Raw genomic sequence first — 14,556 nt, 5'->3', positions numbered from 1 at the left:
TCCAGAATTTGACCATATGAACAGTAGTCAGTCTTTTGGCCATAACTCACTCAAAACAAGTCCAAATGACCTGAAATTTATCCCATGGAAAGCTTAGACATAGAGCTACTGATGTCCCAAAATATGTCCAAGAGGGGGGTGAATTGGACTTTAAAAACAATTTTCGGTTCTTGCTCAAAACCTTTGAAAATTGCAGCTAGGTTCAACTCAATTGACTAATGTGAAAAATGAACAATACAGCTCTATTGACAAGTTGATTCAAAGTTAAGCTATATGCAATCAGTATACTGATCTAACAAATTATATTAGCATTCAGTAAAGATATCAGTAATCTGGATAAATTTTTAACACAGCAACCAGAGCAGAATACCGGATATCCTAACTGAAACAAGCAGATTATATCAGATATCAGCAGATTTAGCAGTAAACTAATTTTCTCAGTTTGCAGCAAGGTTATCACCAAACAATATCAACTTTCATATCAGCAAAGGCATATCAATCATAAAGTTAAATTGCATAAATGTAAAGAGCAAGGGTTGAGAAAATGAACACTGAAATTTTTATAGTGGTTCGGCTCAACTAGCCTACATCCACCCTCTCAAAGATCCCACTTTGAGTCTTCACTTCACTACTCTACTCTTTTAAAGGCAAGAGACAAAAGCCCTTTACAAATCTTCTCACCAAAGCTTTTACAAGTAGCTTCACACTTCTACCAAGTGTTATCCCAAACACTTTTCACAACCAAGCTTCAATAGGTGCTTGAATGACCTCTCATAAATGATAATAATGTGTTTAAAACTCACTCTCACTCAATACAACAGAATCTATAAAGAAGAGTTGAGTAGATAAGCCAATGATGAGCAATAAAAACACTTTGAGCACTTTGAATGAAAGCTTTTATGATTTTGAACAGTGGAGAGACTTTCATTAAGTGCAAAATGGCCAAAGGAAGGTGTATTTATAGCTTTGGAACATTTTTTACCATTGGAGAACTCATTTGAACGTTACAGATACGAATTTTAAGAAAATGGACGTTATTTTGTCGTTTTCTGCGATGTTGTGCAGAGTTGACATAGTTAGCATACTTGAGAAAATAGCAAACTTGTTAGCATACTAAACAAGTAGCAAACCAGTTAGCATACCAGGAAAACTTTTCTGCATAACTTTCAAAGCTATAAAACTTCACACCAAATCATAGTCAAATACTTTTTAGGCCAATAATGATATTTAAAAGAAAAATCTTTTGAGGGATTGAAAATAAGCATCATTGACTTCTACTCCTCAATTCTTTTCACAAGCAATCCTAGAAATTAAAACTAACTTATATACTATATGTACCTTCAAATCTGATTTTCAATGCAGCCTTGGAAGGTAACATTTTCTTCTTTTATCTTCTTTGATTCGTCCTGTGTTATCTTTAGAATGTCATCCTTTCTTCAGAAGCACGAATCCATCATGAAATCCTTGTGACTTTTCCTTTTGAGATGCACAACACTTAAAACAATGTTAGTTTGATTCTAGTTGAGTTTTGGTATCATAAAAAACTATGCTCCTTTGAGCTTGTGGGGTCAACAATCTCCCCCTTTTTTATGATGACAAAACTCAATTGAATCACCATGTAAATGTTAATAAGTGTCAGTATGTGTATGAAAGTATATGTGAGAATAACTCCCTCTATGTATGTGCTTATATCAACAATTAATCACAAATAACTCCCCCTTAATAATTTCAATGAAATATTCATAAGCATTTTCTTAAGGAGTCAAGTGTGACTAAAGATACTAACTAAATATGCACACTAATCACAAACTGTATATCATTCACAAAATTATATCAACAATATGCACACTATAAAGTTATCAACAATATACTATTCACAAACTACATCAATCACGAGTAATCACAAACTATATGAATCATCACAAACTACATCAAGATTACTCATTCATTTTCTCCTCCTTTTTGTCAGCATCAAAAGATAATGGGAGAAATCATGCACATATGTATAAATCAAAATTCAGTTTAAGTGCAGTGAATAAACAGTCAAAACAGTAACTGATATAGCAAACTAATTAAAGTGCAGAAAAACTAAAAGTAGCAAACTAAGTAGCAAATTAACAGACAGACTGTTAGACAAAATTCAATCAGTAAACATGCAGTATGATTGTTTATCCTTGCAGCCTAGAGCTTTTTCTGATTGGTTTTGGAGCAGCCATCTTCACCTTTTTCGGCTTAACAGGTTTATCACTCAAGGTTTGAAGAATTTCAGCAGCCAATTCAGTTCCTGGTGTTAAGGGAATAACAGGGCTTCTTTGCTAACTCGATTCTGTGATAGTACGGTCTGCTGTAAACTTTTTGCCAGTTTTAGTCTTTTTGCCAGATGGTTTACCAGTTTGCCCTTTCTGTTTACTGCTTTGTTCCTTTGGAGCTGTTTTTCCCTTTCCTTTTCTAGGAGCAGTAGGAGTAAGAGTCTGAGGTTCTGTCTTAGATTCTGAGTCACTCATTTCCTTCCCACTTCCTTCTTTGCTGCCTCCATTACCATTTCCATCATCAGAATCATCTTTTTCAGTTTCATCTTCTTCCTCTTCTTCCTTTTCTTCCTCTTTCTCTTCTTCTTCTTCTGTTTCTTTTTCTTCCTCTTCTTCTGTTTCTTCTTCTTCCTCTTCTTCTGTTTCTTGTTCTTCCTCTTCTTCTTTCTCTTCCTCTTTTTCTTTTTCTTTCTCTGTTTGAGGAATAGAACCAGTAGCACCCTTACTGGTTTCTCCAGCTTCAGTGGTTGAAATACCCAGATGAACTTTGATTTTAAACAATTCTTCCACAATTTTGTACATCAACTTCAAAGTGCCATCAACTTTAGAATCAAGAGCATTCATAAGAACAGTTTGAAAACTTCTAAATTTCTGTAGCTCTCCAAGTTCCATTTCAACAAATTCCCTCAAGTTGTTTACTTCCTCCAAAATTCCTTCAACATTAACAATGCCACTTGCACTATCCTTGGAACTAGCACCTTGTTCAAATCTAAGTTTTCTACCATCATCATCTTTTTGTAAACTTGTAATTGGGATCATATTTATCCTAAGTTTCTCGGTTTCCAAAGGTATCCCAAAGTCTCTAAACAGACCATTAAGAAGATGGGCATAGGGTAGCTTATAAGGTGGTTTCCACTTCATAATTTGCTTCAGCATAAAGTAGGCAAGATTAAATTCAATTTGATTCACAATATGCCAAATTATGCAGAGATCAAGGGTACTTAAATAATTTGGACTGCCAGTTCTAGGATTCAGCACATAGATGATAAAACTATGAAGAATTTTGATATGTTGATGAGCATGGGTAATGCTAGTCTTATCCTTCACTTCCCCTTTAAACACTTCAGCCTCAAAATCTCTTTTGTTAAATCCACCAACAGTAAAAACATCTTTGTGAGAACAGATTTTATTCCCACTGTTTGGGATTCCTAGGGCTTTGGCTAATCTATCAATTGTCACTTCATAGACTTTCCCTTTCATTTTCACCTTAAAAGATTCATCTCTGTCAGAATCATCAACCCTTAAATTCTTATAGAATTCTTGAACTAAGTCCACAAATACTCCTTCAGTGTCAGACCACAATTTTTCCCATTTTTGATATTCAAATAAGGATTGTAAAGGAACAGAAACTTCAGTAAAAGCAGGCCAGTGGATATACCTTGGCTCATGAATGGCCCTTTCCATATGCATAACTGCAGCTTTTGAAGTCTTTTTCTTTTTGGTTTCTTTTTCTTGGACAGGCTCACTTGTTCTTTTCTTGGGCGTCTCTTTTGATTTTCCAATTACCAGAGGAGCGTCTTTTTGTGGAGGAGGAGATGCAGGAACACTTGCATCAGTGGAGTCCGAAGACGATGAATATGTGGTGATTTTAGCTTTGCCTTTTCCTTTTTCCCGCACCATGACCAATTCCAGAAGAAAATTAGGCCGAAAAGACAGTAAAAACTGGGTTCACAAATTTAACAATGTGAGCAGCCAATATATATAACTATTCGAAGCATATCAATATATTTCTAGCACAACTTAGCACAATGTTAAAAAAAATAGAACAGACAGTAAGAGATACTCGGGTTCTTAAGAATCAATGGCAACCGATTCATGATTTTGTTATATATTACATTTTTACGAAATGTTAATGCAAAAAAAAATCCAACAGCACATTGTGAAATCAAAACAAACGAAACAAGCACAAACAAAATGTAAAACAAGATTCCATTAAAGTTTTAGATTTTATACCTGAGATTTGCAGAGACAGAGAGTGCGAATCGATACCAAATGCATCAAACACCAAAAAACTAATCCAACAAGAAATGGTTTCTTTCAGCAGATTTAGACAGATAACGGAAATGAAAAATTTTGGGGATTTTCTATCTTGAAACAATCGTTTTAATCGATTCACAACCAATGGGTTTCGAAAATATTTAAGAACAATGAAGAGAGATGATGGTTTGGAAGATTACGAATGGAATGGGTTTGCAGATGGAGCAAAGACGCGTTCGTTCGGGTTTTGGGAGACGAAGCGACGGAAAGAGAAGGGATTTTGAATTTTAAAACTGAAAAGACACAACTGTAGACATTTGCAGAGAATGGGTAGCGTGTAGCAGAGGAGAAGCAGTGAGAAGATTGATGGTTCAGAAAAAATTTGAGTCCCACGCTAATTAATGTGTTAAAAGTCTATTTTGCCCTTAAAATGCATAAAGATGCAATGCTCTAAATAGAGGGGTAATTAAGTAATATGCTCTTTAAACATGCAGAATAGACGCTCGAAAAAAAATATTTTAGAGTTTTAGTGCAATCAGACCTGACTTCCAGTTTGCCAATGAAAAGTTAGGAGCAGTGGTAAAGCATTTAGCAAACAAGAAAATTGGCAAACAAATTAGTATGCCACTGCGATCAAATTCTACAGAACACTGTTCATATCTGATAAGACCCAGAATTTTTCAAATTGCACCAAAAATATCAGAATGCATCTTTAACACTACAAGCCAACATATATCACTTCATTTTCATATGGAAACATGAGAATGCATCAAAACTTAATCAAGAGCATCAATCATACCAAGTTCTCTTCTTATTTTGCAGAAAATTTCCTCATTAAGTGGCTTTGTAAAAATGTCAGCAAGCTGTTTTTCAGAAGGGACAAATTCAATTTGAATATCACCATTTTGAACATGATCCCTAATAAAATAATGTCTAATCTTAATATGCTTGCTTCTATAGTGTTGGACAGGATTTTTTGATAGGTTTATAGCACTAGTATTGTCACATCTTATGGGAATGTCATCAAATTTAATTTCAAAATCTTCAAGCTGTTGTTTCATCCACAAAATCTGTGCAACACAACTTCCACCGCAATATATTACGCTTACAGAGAAAGTGCAACAGAAGTTTGCTTTTTACTGTGCCATGAAACTAATGCATGACCTAGAAATTGACAAGTTCCAGAAGTGCTTTTTCTGTCCATTCTACTACCAGCAAAATCTGAATCACTATAACCAATAAGATCAAATGATTCACATTTTGGATACCACAAGCCAATGTTGTGAGTGCCAATGAGGTACTTAAAAATTCTCTTACCTGCTACAAGATGAGATTCTTTTGGACATGATTGAAATCTTGCACATAAACATACATTAAAATGAATGTCTGATCTAGATGCTGTCAAGTAGAGTAAAGAACCAATTATACCTCTATAAAGTTTGTTATCTACCTCTTTACCTTTTTCATCTTTCTCCAATTTAATTGTTGAGCTCATGGGAGTTCCGATACTTTTCATATCCTCCATTTTGAACTTCTTTAGCATACACTTTTATGTACTTGGACTGATTTATAAAAATTCCATCTTTCATTTGCTTAATTTGCAATCCAAGGAAGAAAGTAAGTTCACCCATCATACTCATTTCAAATTCACTTTTCATCATATTGGAAAATTTCTTACAAAGAGAATGGTTAGTAGCACCAAAAATAATATCATCTACATAAATTTGCACAATAAGCATGTCTTTTCCTAGTTTCTTAATGAAAAGAGTAGTATCTACTTTTCCTCTTTTAAAATTATTTTGAAGCAAGAATTTACTAAGTCTCTCATACCATGCTCTAGGAGCTTGCTTTAAACCATAGAGAGCTTTAGTAAGCTTATAAACATAATTTGGAAAGTGAGGGTCTTCAAAACTAGGAGGTTGAGCTACATAAACTTCTTCATCAATATATCCATTTAAAAATGCACTTTTAACATCCATTTGATAAAGCATGAAATTCTTAAAACATGCAAATGCACACAACATTCTAATAGCTTCAATTCTAGCAACCGGAGCAAAGGTTTCATCAAAATCAATACCTTCCTCTTGGTTGTATCCTTGAGCTACTAGTCTAGCTTTATTTCTAATTACATGTCCTTTTTCATCCATCTTATTCCTAAATACCCATTTAGTTCCAATAACAGAGTGCTTTTTAGGTTTAGGAACAAGTGTCCACACTTTGTTTCTTTCAAATTGATTTAATTCCTCTTGCATAGCAAAAAGCCAATTTTCATCATTTTGAGCATCATCATATGTTTTGGGTTCAAATTGAGAAACAAAAGCAACATTACCAAAATATCTTCTAAGTTGAGCTCTTGTCATCATTCTTTGTGATGGACTATCAATAATGTCATCTTTGGAATGATTTCTATGGTACCTCCATTCTTGTGGAATATCTTGATGTTGAGGTTCCTCAATTTGTAGTTTTTCCACATTTGGTTGGGAGCCTTCTTGAGTTTCAACATTTGTGGAGCAAGGGAGTTCTTCTTCTTTATCATTTTGATCATCCTCCACTAGTTCTTTTGAATCAAGCTCATCTTTATTTGAATTCTTTGAATTTAGAATCTGCTCAATTTCATCATCACAAGAATCTTTCCTTTGCAAGGAAGTGTTAGCATCATCAAAAAGTATATGCATTGATTTTTCTATGGTCAATGTTTTTTTATTTGAAATCATATATGCTTTGCTATTTGTTGAATAGCCTAGGAATATTCCTTCACAAGATTTAGCATCAAATTTCTTGAGATTGCTGTCTTTGTTATTCAAAATGTAACATTTGCAGCCAAAGACATGAAATTATGCAATATTGGGTTTTCTTCCTTTCCATAGTTCATAAGGAGTTTTCTTTAAAATAGCTCTAATGGAAACTCTGTTCAAAATGTAGCATCTTTGTATTCTGACGCTTGAAATATTTTGGCAAACTATTTTCATTCAGCATTGTTCTTGCCATTTCTTGCAAAGATCTATTTTTCCTTTCAACAACTCCATTTTGTTGTGGAGTTCTAGGAGCTGAAAATGTATGATAAATACCATTTTGAGAGCAGAAATTTTCAAACAAATTATTTTCAAATTCTTTTCCATGATCACTCCTCAAATATGTAATGCAATATCCTTTTTCATTTTGAGTTCTTTTGCAAAAAGCTTCAAATATATCAAAGGTTTCATCTTTATGAGCAAGAAAGAAAGTCCATGTGAATCTTGAAAAATCATCAACAATTACAAATGCATATGCCTTGCCTCCTAGACTTCTAGGTGTGATTGGGCTAAAAAGATCAAGATGTAATAATTCCAATGGTCTAGACGTAGTTATAACATTTTTTGATTTAAAAGATGATCTTGTATACTTAACAAGTGCACAAGCTTTGCATTGAAATTCTTGTTCAAATCTTAGCTTTGGAAGTCCTCTAACAAGGTTCCTTCTAGAGAGTTTAGCAAGTGTACTCATGCTAGCATGTCCTAATTTTCTATGCCATAACCATGCACTATCATCTGAAGTCATAAAGCATGTTTCACAATTTTCTTCAAGACTTGTTAAATCAAGTAGGTAAATATTATCTATTCTAGCACCAGCAAACATAACATTATTTCCATGAATCTCACAATGTGTAAAAGTAAAGATGACTTTAAAACCATTATCACATAATTGACTAACACTTAAAAGATTATACTTTAATCCTTGTACTAATGCAACATTCTCAATGTAAGGATTTTTACCAATAGTTCCACATCCAATAATTTTAGCTTTACTTTTATCACCAAATTTGACATAACCTTCTTCTTTCAAAGTAAGAGAGGAAAACTTGCCTTTATTTCCTGTCATGTGCCTAGAGCAGCCACTATCAATGTACCAATGTTCTGTTTCCAGCATACTCCTTAGCGGACACTAAATCAGTTAACTGTTCTTAGGTACCCAAGCAACTATGGGTCCTTGAGTGTTAGTAACATTAGGTAGGGTTCCTTTAGGCACCCATACTTTCTTTGCCTTAAAGGTTCCTTTCCTAATAGGACAAGCATTAATCATATGACCTTTATGATTACAATAAAAGCATGTAATATTTGGTTGAGAAAAGGATGTAGCTTTAACAAAAAATTGTTTGTATTTTCCGTACTTCATAAATCTATCATAACCAATTCCAGATTTTTCATTTGTGGATCTTTGATTCCCAAGAAGTATATCAAGTGTTTCTTTTCCTTTTGTAAATTTAGTTAAATCTCTTGTCAAAGATTCAACTTTTGCTTCAAGAATTCTGTTTTTCTTAAGAAGTTGTTCACACACTTCTTTTGATCTTTGAAGCTCATCATTAACTTCCTTAAATAATTTCATTTGAGATTTGTAAAATTCATTTTCTTTTGAAGCCATACTCAAGGAAATATTTTCTGATCTTAAAGCACAATTTTCATGAACCAAAATTTTGCATTTCTTTTTAAAAGTTCTATATTTATCATATGTCTTCACAAATGCAAGTTCTAATTCATCAACATTAGAAAGTTCAAGATTTACCTCATTTTCACTATCTTTGATGTGTGAGCTTTTACCTTTTTCTTCAATTGTCATCATACAAGTGTTTGCAGCTTCTTTGTCACTTGTTTCATCATTTGATGAAGAGTCACTGTCACTCCATGTTGCTGCCATTGCCTTTTTGCTTTTATCCTTTCTAAACTTGTTTTTCTTCTTCAATGTAGGACATTTTGGCTTAATGTGGCCTGGTTTGTTACACTCATAACAAACTATTTCACTTGAATGATTTGGAGTCTTTGGAGCATATTTCTTTATGAACTTCTTGTATTTGCTTTCACCTTTTCTAAATGCTCTTTTGAATCTTTTGACTATCATAGCCATATCTTCATCATCATCACTTGAAGCACTTGAATCATCACTTGAACTAGCTTTAAGAACAACACTTTTCTTTTTCTCATCTACCTTTTCGGATATGAAAGCTATACCTTTCTTTTTCTTTTGATCACCTTTTTTTTCATCTTTCTTATAAATCATCTCATGTGCAATGAGAGAACCAATTAGCTCATCATAGGTGTATTTTCTGAAATCCTTGGTGTCTTGAATAACAGTAGTCTTTGCTTCCCAAGACTTTGGAAGAGACCTCAGAATTTTCTTTACAAGTTCTTGTTCCTCAAATCTCTTTCCAAGAGCTTTAAGTAGATTGACAAGATCTATAAATCTGGTACTCATCTCAGCAATAGTTTCACCAGGTTTCATCTCAAATAACTCATAATCACGGATGAGGAGGTTTGCCTTTGACTCTTTCACCACATCAGTTCCTTCATATGTGACTTCTAGTTTGTCCCATATTTCTTTTGCAGTTTGACATCCTGAAACACGATTATACTCATTAATATCAAGAGCACAATGAAGAATGTTAATAGCCTTGGCATTTGTAGAAATTTTCTTCCAATCATTGTCATCAAATTCTATTTCAGCTTTAGGAATTTGTACAGTTCCTTCACTGGTTTTATAAGGAATATAAGGACCATCTTTAATTATCCTCCAAGCATCAATGTCAACAGATTGTATAAAATTTCTCATTCTAGTTTTCCAAAAAGAGTAATTTGTGCCATTAAAAAGTGGTGGTCTAGTGATGGAATAACCTTCAGCTAAGGGGGCAGGTATACTAGCTGAGTTTCTAGATGAACTAGCCATGTGTATGGATCACTCTAAGGGGTTTAATCCTCAAGCAAGAGAGACAAGCTCTGATACCAAATTGATGTCCCAAAATATGTCCAAGAGGGGGGTGAATTGGACTTTAAAAACAATTTTCGGTTCTTGCTCAAAACCTTTGAAAATTGCAGCTAGGTTCTGTTAGTAGTATGCCCTAGAGCATATTATTTAGTATGTATCTTGTACATATTTTTATTAATAAAAGGCATTTCCACTTTTCCGTTTACATAATATATTTATGTGTAATAGAAAATGTCCATTGATATTTTGTTAGAAATATTATTCTTAAGTTGTTAAGAATATGAGTGATAATATTTCTAGCACAAAGTATCATAAATAGGTTCACAATCGAGGATACTTCATAATAAGGACATGACTTATCCAGAAAGATTGTATTCATGTTTGTTCCCAAGTTATTTATATGGGATATAAATAAGATGGAATGGTGAATCTCATGCCATATAACAAACATGATAGGCACTTAGAAATGATAAGTAGGCCGAACTTGTGACACTTATGACAAGCACATGGAGTTTACTCTTGTCAATGTTTTGTCATAAATCATATCAGTGCATATAATCTTTAGACCTGAGATAGCACAGTTATCTTGTATATAGGTAGTTTGAGTTTGATACTGCTTTCATACTTGTACTGTGTATGGGTATATGGGCATGTGTTGGCTCCTACGAGTTATATATGGAGGTAGGTGTTGATCAAGATGGAATCTATTCCTCTAAGTAAATAGAGATAAAATCCTATGTTCATTTAATTGTTCTTGATGTTTCAAGTTCCTGGCCAGGACAGATAGATTTAATCAACAAAGAGTTTCTGATGAGAAAATCTTTTTAATCAAGAACTGGAATTAAAAGAGAACATAATATTCATAGCAAATGGAGTTTGACATAAACCATGACTCCAGCTTGAGTTGGGATTTTGTAACAGAGAGATTCTAGTGCATGGTAAAATATGATTATAGGTTCATTTAAGGTAAACCTTATTACTAATTGGGTGGCCATGGCATGCTATGCTAGGTGTTAACCATGGTCTATGAGGTTCATAAAATGATTTAGAGAAATCATTTATGGTAAGAAAGAGTTCTGATGATATTAAGAGTTGATATCATATCTCATTGCCAATTAGTGATGAGCCTAGTAAGTCACACACATACACAAGTTATCACCTATTTAAATATGATTTAATTAATTAATTAAAGAGTTTAATTGATTAATTAAATAGGTTTGGTTTGCAATTAAATTGCAAAGTCCCTAGCATGACTTGAAACCAAATCTAGATTATTGGATGTATAGTATAAGTTAAATTTATATTTAAAGTGTTTAAATATGAATTTAATTAATGAGAAATTAATTAATAGAGATTAATTAATTAATTTATATTTGATATAAATTAATTACAAGAAGAAAAATAATTATTTTGGGTTAAGAACTCAAAATTAAGACACAGGGGCATTTTGGTCATTTCACAGTGTGACACGTGGCACCATGAGATGGTGACACATGGGATTACACATAAGCTTGCCAAATGTTTTTTAATCATGTAAGATGATTAAAATCAAGATTAAATATAGGTTTGATACTTGGCACAATGTGATTGGGTCACTTAAACCTAGAAGAAATCGAAGGGTGACATGTGGCAAGGGTTTAATGTGTTAACCTAGCTATTTAAGTATTGTTATGAAAAGAAAAAGCAACCAGCAGCCACTCCTCTCCTTTGTCACGCCACTTTAACGGTTTTCATCTATTCTTCTTCATCTCTCATCAATTCAAAGAGATTAGCCATCAATCTCTTGAATTAAGAACGCCAGAAATTGTTTCTAGTGTCCTGTTTACATCTCTAATCTCTTAAAAGGTAGAACTTGAATTTCTAATTAATAGAAAAAGCTTTAGAAGTTGTTCAAGGGCTGCCATAGGTGTTCTTGGTGTGGACAAGCTAGAGGGACAACATCTGGTGTCCTGAAGACGAATCTCAAAGGTGCGAACATTGCGATTGCATCAAGAGGTTAGTGTAATCGTTCTTGATTTAATCTAGGGTTCTAAAATTAATCTGATTAATTTTAAAATCTTAAATGGCAAATACAGATTCAAAAAAACATATTAAAAGAGTTTTAATATGTTGTTTATCATTGAAATCAAATAGATAAAAATAAATCTTGCATGATGCATGTGACCCTAGGTGAAAATTTTTGAATTCAATGGTATAAACTTGTGTTTTTCACGCTTCCGTTCCTTTAGGTTCAACTCAATTGACTAATGTGAAAAATGAACAATACAGCTCTATTGACAAGTTGATTCAAAGTTAAGCTATATGCAATCAGTATACTGATCTAACAAATTATATCAGCATTCAGTAAAAATATCAGTAATCGGGATAAATTTTTAACACAACAACCAGAGCAGAATACCAGATATCCTAACTGACAGCAAATCAAATAACAAGCAGATTATATCAGATATCAGCAGATTTAGCAGTAAACTAATTTTCTCAGTTTGCAGCAAGGTTATCAGCAAACAATATCAACTTTCATATCAGCAAAGGCATATCAATCATAAAGTTAAATTGCATAAATGTAAAGAGCAAGGGTTGAGAAAATGAACACTGAAATTTTTATAGTGGTTCGGCTCAACTAGCCTACATCCACCCTCTCAAAGATCCCACTTTGAGTCTTCACTTCACTATTCTACTCTTTTAAAGGCAAGAGACAAAAGCCCTTTACAAATCTTCTCACCAAAGCTTTTACAAGTAGCTTCACACTTCTACCAAGTGTTATCCCAAACACTTTTCACAACCAAGCTTCAATAGGTGCTTGAATGACCTCTCATAAATGATAATAATGTGTTTAAAACTCACTCTCACTCAATACAACAGAATCTATAAAGAAGAGTTGAGTAGATAAGCCAATGATGAGCAATAAAAACACTTTGAGCACTTTGAATGAAAGCTTTTATGATTTTGAATAGTGGAGAGACTTTCATTAAGTGCAAAATGGCCAAAGGAAGGTGTATTTATAGCTTTGGAATGTTTTTTACCGTTGGAGAACTCATTTGAACGTTACAGATATGAATTTCAAGAAAATAGCCGTTATTTTGTCGTTTTCTGCGATGTTGTGCAGAGTTGACACAGTTAGCATACTTGAGAAAAAAGCAAACCAGTTAGCATACTAAACAAGTAACAAACCAGTTAGCATACCAGGAAAACTTTTCTGCATAACTTTCAAAGCTATAAAACTTCACACCAAATCATAGTCAAATACTTTTTAGGCCAATAATGATATTTAAAAGAAAAATCTTTTGAGGGATTGAAAATAAGCATCATTGACTTCTACTTCTCAATTCTTTTCACAAGCAATCCTAGAAATTAAAACTAACTTCTATACTATATGTACCTTCAAATCTGATTTTCAATGCAGCCTTGGAAGGTAACATTTTCTTCTTTTATCTTCTTTGATTCGTCCTGTGTTATCTTTAGAATGTCATCCTTTCTTCAGAAGCACGAATCTATCATGAAATCCTTGTGACTTTTCCTTTTGAGATGCACAACACTTAAAACAATGTTAGTTTGATTCTGGTTGAGTTTTGGTGTCATAAAAAACTATGCTCCTTTGAGCTTGTGGGGTCAACAGCTACAACTCTTATGAAGACACCAAAGCTCAGATGTCACACCCTACCCCTCCGTAAGGCATAATATGATCCCGTAGTATATCTAATGAATTACCAAACTTCGCCTACTGATAGCTCATTAAATACACTACAAGGGATTTTAAACCTTTTCTTACTTCTTTACAAAGTGGTGAGCACTATTGACAGGTGTTAAAAACTTTCTTTTACTAAAGTGAAACTAAATAACAAATTTAAAGTATTAATAATTTCTGTAAAAATTTTGGTAGAGTGTCATTTGTATTTTGAATAAAACAGTTCTTCAAAAACCTGAAAAAAAAAACTTCCAATAAATTGTTCAATCCCAAACTCCAATAACAGTTCAACACAATAAATTTCTCAACATTTATCAACTCAGTTCAACAATAAATTTTCCAGTGTTTTCAAAAGCTGAGATAAGATAAATAAATCATAATATTTTTACAAGCCAAGATAATTTACAATTTTAGTTTACAACTGCTCAAGACTAAGTACAATTTATACATACAGTGCACATACATTACAACAAAAACTATAAAATATGGTATACTCGATATACCCGGCGAGATCTCAAAATGTGATACAAGCAGCCTACTCTGTTGCTCTGTCCGTCTGTCTACCTGCGACAGCAATGAAAAAGCTATTGCTGAGCCAATGTCTCAGTGGTGCACAACATTAAGAAAATACAATTTAAAACCATAAACCATAAATCATATGAACTGTGGATACTTAAAATCATAGTTGAATTCAAAAGACAGTGAATGTCATAAAGAATTAAACTCCATTTCACAATATCACAATAAATGTCAATAAATCATACACATAGCTTAATCATGATTCGATAGTCCAATTCATCCCAAAAACCGATGGCTAGTGAGGAATAACATAGCTAGCTAGCAATAATATGA

This window comes from Hevea brasiliensis, chromosome 2 (assembly GCF_030052815.1).
Source record: "Hevea brasiliensis isolate MT/VB/25A 57/8 chromosome 2, ASM3005281v1, whole genome shotgun sequence".
Taxonomy (NCBI): domain Eukaryota; kingdom Viridiplantae; phylum Streptophyta; class Magnoliopsida; order Malpighiales; family Euphorbiaceae; genus Hevea; species Hevea brasiliensis.
The sequence above is the reverse complement of the archived record's forward strand: the minus strand, read 5'-3'. Positions refer to the sequence as shown.